Here is a 12,821-nt window from a genome sequence, read left to right as displayed (position 1 = left end):
AGGCTAATAGGAACCATCCGAAAGGAAAACGAAACTAATCGCAGCATGGAATCTACCCGCTGAAAGAAATTATCTAGCGTTGCCGCATCGTGTGGGTACCCCACTAGTATATATATATATATATATATATATATATATATATATATATATATATATATATATATATATATATATATATATATATAGGTTCAAATGTTTCTAGCAACTATTGTGTGCATGTATGCACGAATGAGAATTGAGGAAATAATAAATAATTAAATAAACAATTTAAGGGTATAATTATAATCTTTACTATATTTATTTATGGTAGATAATTAAAATGCTTATTGACATATATATAAAATAATTAATTTAAAATTATTTGTCAGTAATTAAGGGAATGAAGCCTATAATTAGGGTAACACAATCATATTTATAACCTACATCACCGTCTTCATGCCGCCTCCTCCATCTCCACCGGCCGCTGTCTGCTTTTTTAACTCCACGCACATTGCCAGACCACCATCATCACCATCCGGATTCCGCCATCTTCCATTCCATTCTTGCTTAACTGCAGTGCATATTTCAAGATGGAAATCGGAGATGAAAAAGACACATGAATGATGAATATATATTCATCGTTTACAGAGTCTTCAATTTAAAGGATTTTATTGTTCGATTTTCGTATACCAGATATATTATGCCGACTAGATGGTGCTGTTGCGGAACAGAGTATTCAATTTCCCCGTCTCCCTATCTTTGGGGACTTTCATCAAACACATTGAGCGCGCTTCAAATCTCAATCGTCAATGCCTCCCACTTCGACACCGTAAATCCTCTACAGAAACAACAAGTCCAGCTCTATATCGACGCTCTTCTCGATTGGAACCACGTTAAACTTGTCACCGTCTTTATAATTCTCGGCTTAACCTAAGTATTCAGATTAAGCTTTTATCCAAAGTGGTAATTGATAATTTTCTCTTTTTGGATTACTGGTTTGTAGAAGATGAATCTTACTGCGGTTAAAGAGGCAAGTGATGTTATGGATAGACACATTGAGAATTCGCTTTCCATTATACCCCCAATTCAGAGCTCATATATTTTGCATTGTGAATCTTCATTTGAAAACCTCAATCATGTAGACGTGGGAAGTGACGTGGGACTTCCTGGATTAATATTAGCCATTGCTTGCCCTGGTAAACTACCTCTCAACTCTTGTTGAACTTCTTGGTAATGATGTTTATTTTTTTTTGGTAATGATGCAATGGAAGAAATTTAAAACATTGAGTTTCAAGGCACCCACTGTTAGGACGAAGAAGAAAGAAAATGCGAACTTTTTTTTTTTAATCTCTTGAATATATAAATTTGTTAAAAGTGATTTGATTTGAGGATTATATTCTATTAGAATAAATTACAATTCGTTAGTGTCAACTACATTCTAACCGTCCATTACAATTGAAGTTTTTTTTTATGCAGCCTTATTATTCATTGTTCAGGCCTGCACGAAAAAAAACAACAATATTCTTGCCAGAATAAAATCTATGTATTCTGTCAGAATATTTTTTGTGTATTCTGTCATATTCTATGTATTCTACAAGAATATATAAAGTGATAGTTAATTTCAAGTAACATGTTTTTAACCATATTAGTTTTTGTTGTATTTGTGATAGGAACGGCTGGAAGAATACGTTGAAGACCTAATAGGAATAACTTTGAAGAATACATAAAGTTTGATCATACTCACAATTTAAGAATGTTGTTATTTTTAAGATTTTTATTTATTTTTGTTGATATTCTTTTAGAATATATATAATTATATTAAAATGTATAAGGCTTTTAGTCTGTAAGAATATTTATGAATTTGTATTTAAGTTTGGTTATATAAGAATATATGTTAGAATGTTGTTATTTTTCAACCTCGGATTCAAGAATGTTGTTATTCTTCAATAATATTCTAATAGAATAAAATTCTGAAAGAACATCATTCTAACAAAAAAATATTCTGACAGAATAAAATCGGTTATGTATACAAATTACTTTAGAATTAAAATTGAATTAATTAAAAAAATCCAGATTTTTAATATTAGGAGAATTAATTATCCTTAAAAATCCGAAAATTTCCTTTTATAAATGTAGTTAATTGTCCAAAATACTCTTTTGCTAAAATTTGTGTGATTATATGATACATGTTATCCCATTGTAATATCATACACCCTCAAATCATATCCATTGATTAATTCCATCCGTTGGTCCAGATCTGTGCATTCTGGCACACAATAGTTAGTAAAAACAAAATAACCTAAGCATACACATATATATATATATATATATATATATATATATATATATATATATATATATATATATATATATATATATATATATATATATATGGGGATAGTTCAAATAAAAATAATAAATATTGTGAGAATGTAAAAACATTATTTTTATGTTATTATTCTGCAATGAATTTTGTATCTACAGCTTTATGTCATTATTCAACAATAAATAAATGAATAGTCACATGTTAAAACTAAATTTAGAATTGACTACAAAAATGCTCATACATAAATTTATAATAGAATGATAACATTGTAATGAATATATGAATAATCAAACGTTAATATTCATATTAGAATTACTTTAACAATACAAATATACAACATTTGTTACAAAATAATAACATAAACATAGTGTTTTTACGTTCCACACTATTCACCGTTTTTATTTAAACTTACATATATATATATATATATATATATATATATATCAGGGTTGTAAAAAACGCTCAACGTTAGCTAGTCGGTGGCCTGAAGCTAAGGGATTAATTGAATAGGCGGGGATTAATCAGATGATTAATTTGGGACCATTAATTGTTAAATTGTTGAATTTTATAAAATTAAATATGAATAATATCATTTCAAAGTTTGTAAATACCAGTAATATCATAACAAAATAGATATATATGATTGATACAACACTAATCATACCTTAAATATTTTCTTTTGAGATAGAACATCTTCAAAGTGTTAAAGTTTCATCGTTTTCTACTACTGCACTCATTATGTATGTTGGGATTAATCGTTAGGTGTCTTCTAGTCAGTTAATTAGCGCCTATGGTTTAATCGGAGATTAATCCAAACCTAGTCGGGACTTTTACAGCACTGATATATATATATATATATATATATATATATATATATATATATATATATATATATATATATATATATATATATATATATATATATACATACCAATTTATAACCATATAAATATCCTTTTTATTCTACTATCAAAATCACATCATCTTCCATCCTTTTCTATTTATTTCATTTAGTTTACAACAAAAATGAATCTCAATTACCCAACCCTAAAATATGGCAGAAGAAAATAGTGTGTTTATAGTTCAACCACGGTAACTAGAAACATTTTCGCTTTCGATGCATCAATTCTGGTTTATCGTCACCAACTTGATTCCCTTATTCAATCTCCTCTACAATTTTAATACCAAAATGTTTAACAATACTAGTTGATGTAAGTGCTAAATGTTAACTGCAGTATGTTCAACAACTTTATCATATTTATCGATCAACTTTCACCAAATCAACAACATCATAGAGCCCTCCAACCCCAAAGCTAAATCCTTACCCTACGACCCTTGTTGAATCTCAGGATTATCGGGTCTCGATGAAGGTCTCGAACCCTATTATGATAAGGAGATTCGAAGCTTCGTACCGGAAATACAACACAACCAGTCAAGAGTTCTCCGGGATCGGGTCCTGGGAGAACCCTCTGATAGTTAAATTAGTCGACGTTTGTTATTCGATTTCGATTCGTTTGGGAGAGAGAGAGAGAGAAAAAAAAAAAGAGATATCCGCTTACATCGAGGTGTATGTTTGTGTAGTGTATATATAGTCGACGATATTTTTACCTTGGGGAAGAAGGTAGAGGTTTTGGTGCACTTTTCGTGGGACAGTGTGCGTGTCAGACCATTGTTTGTTGGGAAGGAGCCGAAACTTGTACCTTTTGTCTTGGGAAGGAGCATCCTGGTTGGACGAAGCCGAACCACTTGTGTTAAGGATGAACCGAGTTGGCCGAGGCCGAACCACTTGTTATGAGGATGAACCTGGTTGGCCAAGGCCGAACCACTTAGCCGAGGCCGAACCACTTGTGCTGAGGATGAACCTGGTTGGTCGGCGATGAACCACTAGTGCTGAGGATGAACCTAGTTGACCGAAGCTGAACCTTATTAGCAGAACCATGTTCGCCTATATCCGAAAAAAGGTATGATCATGGATATATGTTATCAAGTCCCCTAAGTCTAAAGTAGGAGCGACTCAATGTTCGGTCCTGCTTTGGACTTATACCAGCCGCATATGCAATAAAATGTCTTCATGCACACATGAACGAGATTAAAGTTATGGTATACTCTGTTCATGACTTTTTGTGATCATAATGTATCGAATATAACCAGTTGTGTCGTAAAACTAATCATTGATCGCATCACCTTGAGAAGGGAACTGCCCATTAAGTCCCCCAAGTCAGAAGTAGGAACAAGTCGACATTTGGTCCTGCTTCGGACTTATACTATCCCGAATTATAGCAAAAAATGGTGTACAAACCAAAGTGACCCATTTTAGACGAACCATTGTGTGAAAATCATGGTAGTTTGTATTTGGTCTAACCATGGTGTAAGAACCGTGGTGACCTATTCTTAGCCAAAACAAGGTGTGACAACCATGGTGACTTTATTATGTCGAACCATGGCACCAAGCCGATGATGACTTGTTATGTCGAACCACGGTGATTAGCCATGGTGGATTTGTAGGTGGAACCATCGCATCGGCCGATGGAGCCACTAAATGGTGTCGAACCATGGTGATGAACCATGGTGGCTTTATTACGTTGAACCATGGCACTAAGCCAATGGTGACTCGCTATGCCAAACCATGGTGATTAGCCATGGTGGCTTTATAGGTCGAACCTTGGCGTCAGCCGACGGTGACACTAAATGATACCGGACCATGGTGGCTTTATTATGTCTAACCATGACACTAAGCTGATGGTGACTCGTTATGCCAAACCATGGTGATTAGCCATGGTGGCTTTATAGGTCAAACCATGGCATCGACCGATGGTGACACTAAATGATGTCGGATCATGGTGATGAACCATGGTGGCTTTATAGGTCGAACCATGGCATAGGCCGATGGTGACACTTGATTTATCGTATAATGTATATAAACTATGACATTAAAACAACAAAAAGTGGTTTGTTTATGAGGAGTATGTGGTGCATTTGGTACTTTATCATTGTGCATTCACATTCGTCCTTATTAGCGATGTACTAAAAATATGAGAATCGTTCCTTACGATCCATATAACGTATGGCTTGAAGTGTGAAGTATTTTGCCCGGTTCACATAAGAGCGAAGCAATAAGGAGCTTGCGTCTTTTAAAACTGAAGTGTCATTGAACTTAAAAGTTGAATTCGCTATGTATACTTTTTTCTTGATGACTTGAGAAGTTTACCTTGAAAAGTTAAAGACCATAAGAGTATACTCCGAGTGAGTTTATTTAGAAGTAGTTTGGCTCGTCTCATGGAAGGACGGAGCGCCAGTCTTGCCAAAAAGAGAATCGAGGAGTTGGTGCCACCGATATGATGTAGTAATTTCCTAGGGTCAAAATTTTTCTTGCGTTGCACTATTTCAAAGATCTGACTCGCGTTCAGGGAGTGTTGCTTTTGATGCTTTTTTTTCTCTTTTTTGCTCTTTTTTTATATATCGTAGTTGTGAATTGATTATGACCCCATGCAGGTATTTTATCGAGCAACTTATGCCATTTTTCTAGATCATTTATAGAAGTGTCATAGCTAGATACATTTACGGTAAGTAAAGTGGATTATTTGTTGATTCAACGTGACTCGAATGGAGTGCGTCCGCGCGGTATAATTTGTCAAAATAAATCTCGTTCATTCTATGCCAATCGTGTTAATAGTGAATCTAGTTGTGTCCGTTGTGACTTGTGATCATGAAATCCCATGAAGCATGCAATTTTAAGTATGATTGTTGATCGTATGAGTGAACATATTTCCATAAGCATGTATCGAGAATGACATGGGTAATCTTATAAGCAGATATATGTGGACAAATTCTAAAAGTTGGGTTTTGTTTTTGTGATTGCAATAAGTACGTAACTAGCTGATAATCAATAGATAATCGTGTCACTAAAGTCGATTATCAAATGGAAACATGGGAGATATTATTAAAAAAGGGGAGTTATTATTAAAAATCTGAGCAGTCCTTGTGGTTATTATTCACTCATAAACTTCTTAATTTTGTTAGTGGGTATTTTACGAACAAATTAATGGGAGGTAGGTATTTGGATTTTCCAACATCTGGGGTTTAAAATAACTTGAAAGCAGATCACGAGGAAAACTAGCGATATCCCGGAGGCAACCAAATAAAGCTATCACTTAGGTTTAACAATATATATATATATATATATATATATATATATATATATATATATATATATATATATATATATATGGGTTTTAGGTGCCCAATATCAGGTGACGCTATTTGCTAAGGTGATACGTCGATTCAGAGAAAATGAACTGAACCACGGTTGAAGATACCAATCCTAACCATGGTTGATGATACCGAACTGATCCATGACTGACTATACTGCACCGAACCACTTTAATAATACCGAGCCGAGCCACGATTGGCCAAACCAAACCATTTTAATAATACCGAGCTGAGACACGATTGACCGAACCGAACCACTTTAATAATATCGAGTCGAACCCCGATTGACCGAACCTAACCACTTTAATAATACTGAGCCGAGCCACGATTGACCATACCGAACCAAACCACTTTAAAAGATGTAAAGGATGAGAGGTTGAACCTTCTGTTGGTTGTGATGTAATCAGAGGCTTCAAGTAATCGGTTATAGGTATGCCCTCTATGTAATTGATGATCATTGGTTGTACAACCGGTGGTGCAAAGTTATTTGGTTCATTAAGGCGTTTATCGAACACCTTATGTGCATCTATCATCTCCCTTCTTGTTAGATTCACCCTTAGTGTGTTGTTGGATGTTTGAAATTTTCGGTTGCAACTGATGGGGTCGATAGATCGACAATATTAGAAGGAGATGGCGGTAGGGAAGAGGTGAGGTCTGATTGATGGAGATAAAGCAGCAGGAGTAATGTGTGGTGTCGTACATAAGTTGCAACATGTAGGGTGATGGTGGTGGTGAAAAGCTCCGTTTCTGTTGAGAGAAAAATAAAGGAGGTCGTGGTATCGATCAGGGAGGGACGAAGAAGAGTTGGAAGATACGAAGAATATGTGCTTGATTTCCATCGAGCAAAATGTATCGTGGCAACAGTTGTGGGTGATAGCTGACGATGATGACGAACTGATTCGTCTGAGTTGCTTCATCAAAAGAGTCGGAGTCCACCGAAAAGGTTGAAGATTGTGGTGCACGGTGGTGATTTGGTTCCAATTACTGACGACAGATGGAGAAACGGAGCCGGGCGACGCAGTTGGAAGTGCTTCATCAGAGTTGGAATCGACTTGTGGTGGTTCGTGGGGGAGTCAACGCTACTTCTACTTTTGGTTGGTCCGGTACCGTAGGTGTTGGTGATTTGTTTCACTAATTGTATTTAAGTGTAATGGGTTGACTTGTTGACCAAAAATCAGTCTTGATGAATATTAAACAAGTAAGGAAGGTGAGGAGTGCACACTTGTTTAAGTTTATTCAAGATTAAAAGTAGACTATCATTTAGGGGCTAAGCCCCTGAACGAACGGGGGTCCGGGGGTAGTGCCCCTGGAAGCGGGGTCCAAGGGGAAGCTAAGGAATTTGATTTATGAAATTCCACGCTGGCCAAAACTGATATCTACCATTTCTATCAGGTGTGATAGTGTTGCAACATTGGCTAAGGCTTATAGTCAAGTGTATAATGGGAAGTCTAGACATTTAGGTGTTAGACATAACATGATTCGTGAGCTCATCATGACCGGTGTGATATATTTGGAGTTTGTGAGAACTCAGTAGGACGGGGGTCCGGGGGCAGCGCCCTTGGGAGCGGGGTCTAAGGGGTGGCTAAGGAATTTGATTTATGAAATTCCACTCTGGCCAAAACCGATATCTACCATTTCTATCAGGTGTGATAGTGTTGCAACATTGGCTAAGGCTTATAGTCAAGTGTATAATGGGAAGTCTAGACATTTAGGTGTTAGACATAACATGATTCATGAGCTTATCATGACTGGTGTGATATCTGTGGAGTTTGTGAGAACTTAGTTGAACTTAGCCGATCATTTAATCCAAAGGGTTAACTAGAGATATTGTGCACAAGGCGGCTGTAGGGATGGGTTAAAAGTCCACCTAAAATATTTTATATTAAGATACCCAATTCCCATCTAATGCAATATTAGATGCTAAATTCAATGTGGAAAGCTTGATATTTGAAGATTAGAACACATTATTATCATCATCCTAAGGTATGTGTTCAGTACTGCAAGTTAAGGAGGTTGAAATTTAATTTCTTAATAGTTCTTTGAAAAATTGCATTTTCAGGTGCAAGAACAAAAGAACTACATGTATAAGCATGAAGTTTAGCTGCTTCAAGAAGTTGGGACTTGACTTTGATATGCTTATTGAAGGATGGGACACAAGCTAGTAAAATATAGTGTCAAGTTAGAACTTTGAGAATGTAAACTGTTGTGTATATTATCTTCATGTATTCACTTAGATTACACTTAAATGGGGGAGGTTTGTTGGTGATTTGTTTCACTAATTGTATTTAAGTGTAACGGGTTGACTTGTTGACCAAAAATCAATCTTGATGAATATTAAACAAGTAAGGAAGGTGTGGAGTGCACTCTTGTTTATGTTTATTCAAGATTAAAAGTAGGATGTCATTTAGGGGCGAAGCCCCTGAACGAACAAGGGTCCGGGGGCAGCGCCCCTGGGAGCAGGGTCCAAGGGGCGGCAGCCCCTGGCGGGGTCCAAGGGGCAGAGCCCCTAGTTGGGGTCGAATTTTTAATATTTGACCCGTTTTTGGTTTGCATTAATCCATATAGAAAACCCGAATTTATGACAATTTTTTACTGTTGGAAAACAGTTTTATGACAGTTTTGACAGTTTTCAGACAAGGGAGATATTTAACCAATTTTTGGTCAGTTTTTTGGTACTCACAAAATTGATACATTACATTCTCTTAACTAAATCTCTTCTGAGTCTTATACAATCAAAGATTAGGGAGTACCACCCAAATAATTTGATTTGAAAGCGGAATCACAATTCTCAAAATATCCAAGTGCCTTTATTACGCCGAAAATCTAACAGTAAGAACAAAAATAGTCATTGCTTTGTAATAAAACTTGGTCATTAATTTGTGAGCCATGTCCATACCGAACCACTCCCCCAGAATCCGAGAAGAAAAAGTAAGAGGTTGGCATGGGTCAGTAAGGATGAAGGATGAAGGACGAAGGACGAAGGTAAATGGCACTTCAATCCTGTTGCAACTTGATGAGTAGGTTTGACAAGATACATGTACTTTGACTTCCGTTACAGCTAAGCAAAACGTTTCCGTTTCTGATAGTTGTCAAAAATCATATTTTCCTTTCCAGGTTTATTGTTATTAAAACCCATTTAGATTATTTCCAAACATGCACCGTGTACAACCCGGTGTTGCATACCATGTTGCAAGATTCTTGGTGATATACGCATTTTAAAGAATCACCCGATGAATAAATTTAAATTAATCTAGGGATTTTAAAGTTCCAATGACCTTTGTAAACACATTAACAACTACTATTTGTTTCGAGTATGTATTTTTTGGATCCACTCGTCGACATAGACTTTGAAGTCCTTAAAATAAGTGATAAGCATATGTATTTGTTCAAGAAAAAAATATTATAGAAGCAGTGAATATGGATAACCTCGTTTAGCTTTGGATAAAGTTGAACCTTGTAAAGCAGTGAAATCATAGCTATTTTCTCGAGGTCCCACAGATGGTGCCACTTGTTGAATCTCAGGATTATCGGGTCTCGATGAAGGTCTCGAACCTGATGATGATAAGGAGATCTGAAGCTTCGTACCTGAAATACAACATAACCAATCAAGAGTTCTCCAGGATCGGTCCTAGGAGAACCCTCCGATTGTTAAATTAGTCAATGTTTGTTATTCGATTTTGTTTTGTATGAGAGAGAGAGAGAAAAAGATATTTGTTTACCCCGATGTGTATGTTTATGTGGTGTATATATAGTCGAAGATATTTTTACCTTGGGGAAGAAGGTAGAGGTTCTGGTGCACTTGTCTTAGGACGGAGCGTGTGCCAGACCATTGTTTGTTGGGAAGGAGCAAAAACTTATACCTTTGGTCTTGAGAAGGAGAATCATGGTTGGCCGACGCCGAACCACTTGTGTTGAGGATGAACCTTGTTGGCCGAGGCTGAACCACTTGTGCTAAGGATGAACCTGGTTGGTCGAGGCCGAACCTGGTTAGTCGAGGTCGAACTGCTTGTGTTGAGGATTAACCTGGTTAGCTGAGGCCAAACCTGGTTGACCGACGTCGAACCACTTGTGCTGAGGATGAACCTGGTTGGCCGAGGCCGAACCTAATTAGTAGAACCATGTTTGCCCGTATTCGGAAAAAAGTCCGATCAGGGATATATGTTATTAACCCTCAAACCCAAGGGAAGAGTTATTGTTAACACAATATTGGATTGACATTTTGGAGGATGAACAACTAGGAAATACACAATCGATTGATCATTTCTGACTACGCATTACTAAAAGGTTTCATGAAGAAATTGATGTTGGTGATGACTATTGTATTAAACACCATCTAAATTCAATGTTTCGAGAAATCGCGAAGAGTGTTTCGAAGATGAACGGGTTATACAACAACCTAAAACCCAAATGAGAATCGGTCAAGGTGATGAAGAAATTCTTCAAGAGGCATATCATTTGTATCGTGGGGAAAACGGAAAGTCATTCAAGTTTAATGACATTTGGAAAGTGTTATCTTGTAGTCCAAAATGGAAAGAATTTGAAGCCAACATCATACTTGGAGGAGCAGGCATTTGAAAAAAAAATGCTAAAAAAGAAAAGGCGCACGAGGAAAACAAACTGTATAGAAGATCTGCAATATTTATGCAAAGTACCGATCATTTTTCGGGACACATCCTCCAGCTTGCTTTGATAATGAGGAAGGAGATCACGAAAAAATATATTTCCCCTAGATTGTTTTATGTTTGTTTTTTAATTATATAATTTTTTTTGAAAAAGATAGTTATGTAATTTTCTATTTTGAAGTAATTAAATATTAGAATTTTTATTCATTTTGTGTTAGTAATTAATTTTTTATTTAATTTAAATTATTTATTAACATTTAATTTTTAAATTAAAATAATTTTATAGTAAAAAATAAAAGAAAGTAAAATGTGACTATTTTCTAGGTTTTGAAAAGTGAAGGAAAGATGACGTAGCGCTGAGGTGACATAGAAAAAAGTAAAATGTGAAATATGGGTATACATTTAGGTCTAATGCAACCAACATCATAATTAAGTATAGAAAGTAATGGACTATTTAATAGTTACTGATTAAATCAGACATAGTACATGTGTAATGTCCCAAAAATACAGAGTAAAAATTTCATTTTAAATAAGTTAAAGTCATTCATTCATTGTTCTAAAAGACGTTCAGAGTCAAAGTATTCTCAAAACATCAGAGTAATTTGTAAACATTCAGTGCGAAATAAACTCCAGGAGATGCAGTGCGATCAAGCCGGACCCTTCCTTTTGAAAACGGAAGTACCTAAAACCATAAACATAAAATGTAAGTACAAAGCTTAGTGAGTTCTCCAAAGTACCACATACCAAACATACAAATATGGTCCCCGCCTTGTGGTATATTTCAACCCAATAAACAAATATGGGCCCCGTCCTGGGGTATGTTTCAACCCGATAACATGATACTTGTAATGCTGAGGGCCAGATCTCGGTCTTACATACAAGTGTCATGGGCTACCCCCATGGTCTTTCCTTGTAATGTCAAGGGCCAAATCCCCGGTCTTACATACAGGTGTCATATGCTACCCCCATGGTATTTCCTTGTAATGCCGAGGGCCAAATCCCGGTCTTATATATAGGTGTCATGGGCTACCCCCATGGTCTTTCATACAAGTATCGCAAAGACAACTAGCATCCTACAATACAAATCCTAATGGGTCAACATTGGTGTCTTTGACCGACAGGTATAGTGAGGAGACTCACCTGAACTACTCAACAGAATCCCAACAGCTACCTCAGCATCAGAACAGCCAACCCAAACTTCCTAAAACCAAACCGAAACCAATCCTTAGTCAAATACTTCATTCTCCCCAAGTTTGACCAAAAGTCAAACTGGTCAAAAAGTTAATAGTCAAAGTCCACAAGGTCAACGGTCAACTTATTCAAAGTGAACGTCACGTCGTGACCATTCATTGGTCACGTCGTGAGAATGCAACGACAAACAATTATGATTCTAGACACCGTCACTTCGTGACACATCCTATGTCACGTTGTGACTTCTAGTCAGAAGGCCAAAATCTTTATTAAGTGCTTAATCTCTTCAGACCAAGGCTCATAACCTCAGATATAGTTCCTAAATAGGTGCATAATGGATAAAGTTTCCAACATTATCCATTAGGATGGTCCAAACAACCAAGATCTAGTCTTTAAGTCTTAAAGGGACCAAGAATGCATCTTTCTCAGCTAAATCCATTAAGTCCAAGTCTCCAACCTTCATATCTGAATCAACATAATGTTAAGATGGATAA

This window comes from Lactuca virosa, chromosome 2, assembly GCF_052849685.1.
Source record: "Lactuca virosa cultivar CGN04683 chromosome 2, Lactuca_virosa_CGN04683_v6, whole genome shotgun sequence".
NCBI classification, from domain to species: Eukaryota; Viridiplantae; Streptophyta; class Magnoliopsida; order Asterales; family Asteraceae; genus Lactuca; species Lactuca virosa.
The sequence above is the reverse complement of the archived record's forward strand: the minus strand, read 5'-3'. Positions refer to the sequence as shown.